Source organism: Pollicipes pollicipes, unplaced genomic scaffold (assembly GCF_011947565.3).
Source record: "Pollicipes pollicipes isolate AB1234 unplaced genomic scaffold, Ppol_2.1 Scaffold_4219;HRSCAF=4965_pilon_pilon_pilon, whole genome shotgun sequence".
NCBI lineage: Eukaryota > Metazoa > Arthropoda > Thecostraca > Pollicipedomorpha > Pollicipedidae > Pollicipes > Pollicipes pollicipes.
This window is the reverse complement of record NW_023596448.1, coordinates 31,522,799-31,525,908: the sequence shown is the minus strand read 5'-3', so window position 1 is coordinate 31,525,908 and position 3,110 is coordinate 31,522,799. Positions and strand designations below refer to the sequence as shown.

At 56.0% G+C, this 3,110-nt stretch overlaps 1 protein-coding gene across 1 annotated transcript in view; it reads right to left on the bottom strand.

The window, feature by feature from the left end:
* LOC119095192 (sodium/calcium exchanger 2) overlaps positions 1 to 2,828 on the bottom strand; it is a 13,397-nt gene extending 10,569 nt beyond the window's left edge. The window contains exon 1 of the mRNA XM_037218066.1: positions 2,699 to 2,828. The gene's annotated coding sequence lies outside the window, so the exon portion shown is untranslated. The remainder of the gene's footprint in view (positions 1 to 2,698) is intronic.
* Between the last annotated feature and the right edge of the window lie 282 nt (positions 2,829 to 3,110).

Here is a 3,110-nt window from a genome sequence, read left to right as displayed (position 1 = left end):
GCTCGGACGTCGGCGCGGCCGGGACCGTGGCGCTCGTGACGCAGCGGCGGCAGACGGCGCGCCGCCGCACGCGGGAAATAGGTCGGGCGTGGCCCAGCATGCGACTGTGATCGGCTCATCGAGGAGGCGCTGGGATGCGGCCGGCTCGCCCGCCACGCTGAGGTTTAACGCTTCCCGGTCGTTTGGGTTGGCAATCTGCCAGCAGTTGCACGAGCAGACATCCAGCAGCTGCGTAAGCCGTGGCCGTCACGTGTTTGTCTGCAAGCATGCTTGGAATGTTCATATGCTTGTATATTTATTGGCAGGTATGGCCTTCGTATATTTTGTCAGCGCTTCCGCGCATTTCGTAAGCGTTTGATGCGACAAACGTTTAAATACAGTCATAACTGTAGTAACCGCAGCTTGGAGATTGGTCTGTTGAGCTGGTGGGCGGTAAGTGACCGTTCTATTTCAGGTACCTAAGGACACCCACCGCTGAAACTGCACTGATCAGGGAACACCGAGGTAGTTCTCAAAGCGATCGCCCAGGGCAGCTTGAGTGCCTCGCTGACCCCGTTGACCTCGTTGACCCCGTTGACCTCGCTGACCCCGTTGACCTCGCTGACACTCGCCGACAAACGCGTCGCACGCGTCCCACCTCGGGCGAGTTTACGTTCGTCCTAAGTCCACTTCGCGGGGCTCAATGGCGTGCGCGCGATCGCCTCCCATGTCAAAAGGGCACTGTTTTATCAATTCATCAGCGGCTGCCGCACCAGAGTGAAAAATGACCGCGGGGAACGTCACGAAGCCGCCTGCACAAAAGATGAGGCCGCCCTGGACCCGGTACCCACTGACGCCGCACGAACGAAACGACGGAGAGAATAACCTTGATGCCTGCGGGGCTCTATTTGGTACCACTCGGTGTCACCACACCACATTTTTAGTCATCATGACACTGTTCACGATGACATTGCATGATCCTCCGCATGACAGACGGCACCAAAAAGAATAAGAAAAAACAAACTATTGAGGACATGCCTAATTAACAAATGAAGAACGCTAAAGCCGGACATATCGGTCCAGTCTAGGCACGACTGAGCGAAACAGCCGAGTCTATTCAGTTACATTTATAGTATTTTCTCCCCCGTTGGTAGGTAGGGACACGTTGATGTTTGCAACGCGGCACAATTCATCACCTCTTACGATTGTTTGAGAGCTGACCACGGTCAAAAACGTAAACACAACTAAAAAAACGTTGAAGCACTAAGCTTGACCAATAAAGCTTGAAGTTGTCATGCACAGCAGAGTTAGTGCCGTAAGACATTTGGCACGCGAAGAAGTGAGCACGCCCGATGGTGCCAATAACATTATACCAGGCAGTGCATGCGTTGCCGCCTCATAAGCCTCATACATGTATATATATATATATATATATATATATATATATATATATATATATATATATATATATATACTGGCTGGTTGACTAGATGTTGCGTCGCTCGCCCTACGCCGGCCGGCTATGCTGGTGCCAGAAGTGAAGGCATAAACAGGGAAGGAAGTAGTCGCGGCTGGAGAGGTACTGCGGTGTTTAAACTTTTTCAGCACTGTACCGACTGGAGATCCTTATGGACTAAATGCTGTTTGCTAGTGCTGGGTCACATCTCGCTTCTGGAAAGCCCGCGGGTTTGCTTTGCATACCAAGCAAACCCGTTTAACATGCGTAACAGCCGACGGTATAGTTACATGTCTGAATTGAATTGTTGCGCTGAATTTACGTAGAACATCCCATGAATCCGAAATGGACTGTGAGAGGACCCCTTACGGCTTTACAAGGTTTAGGACGGGTTATCTAAAAACAGAATACACAAAAATGGTAGTAGGTAAATGGCGAAGCACAGTACGGGTGGGCACGGGAAGCACTATCTCCGCTCGAAATGAACGAAAAAAAGGTACGCACACGCCAGCATACATCGCCCTCCCTCCCGGACAGCCAAGTCCGGTATAGACGCCCACTGTTCCGCGTAGCCTCGCCCTCCGCCTGCGACCAACGCCCGCGCGAAGCGTGGCGTTCCGTTACGGCCCGGCCGGCCATGGACGAGCGCCCAGCACGCGCTGCGGGCGCCGCCCACCCGGCCCGGCCCGGCCCCACGCACCCCGCGCCGGGCCGGCACACTTTGCCGCGAGAGTTTGGCGAGAGCGTGGCGGGGCGCGCTGGGAGGCGGGCGGGTCGCGCGGACTGACTGAGGGCGGATGGAATGGATGGCGGTGACGGTGGGCCCATGTCCAGGTGACCGTAACGGCGCGTCACGAGGAAGTGGACCCAACGCGCGCAAGCGATGGCCACACAAGGCCTTGGCAAAACACGCGACATCGCCAAAACCAAAGTATCGAGTTGCACTAGGTGATGCAGCTCACGTTTGGTGCTTAAACAGGGCCTCTCACTGGCTTAACTATAAATCAAATGCAAGCGCAGGGGGTGGATCCAATAACCTACCACGGAAGTCGAAGTTGCTTTTTCGCGCCAGACTATGGTAAAAGTAGAAACGTGGCAGTTTTTCACCACCTTCGAGAGTGGACAGCTCGCCCACCTCGATTTGCCGGCGGGTAAGCGTGCCACACTGCGTGCAGCACACATTTGACCATAGCGCCAGTCAGAATCCGTATTTCCAACTCCAAATCCAGCCGTCCATCCAGCAAGTGTGCGGTCCGTGCTCACCTGGGCGCGGACGTCCAGTCACCACTATCTTCCAGCCGGGCCGCCCCACCTCCAAGTTCGTCTCCGCTGCTCACACACCCCAGCAGACACGCATGTGGCCTCACGTACCCTGCCGACGGGCGCCCGGTCCCGCACTGGAAAGCCGGGGCCGACGTCCGACAGCCGCGCCCTCTTCTTGGCGGGGTGTTATGTTGGCGTCTCGTGAACTGGCGCCCATATGGCGGTGACGCCTGGTCTCTTCGTCGGCGTGAGCGGGCAGAATGAATCAGAGACTGAACGGGTGCGGTGGTGGTGGGCGCTGGGGGTCACTGGGAAGGTGTGGGGGTCAGGGGGACGCCGGGTCAGGGAGGCGCGCGGTCAGTGAATGGGGAGGACTTGGGAGACTGAGGTCACAGCCATTCCTGGCTTTGAA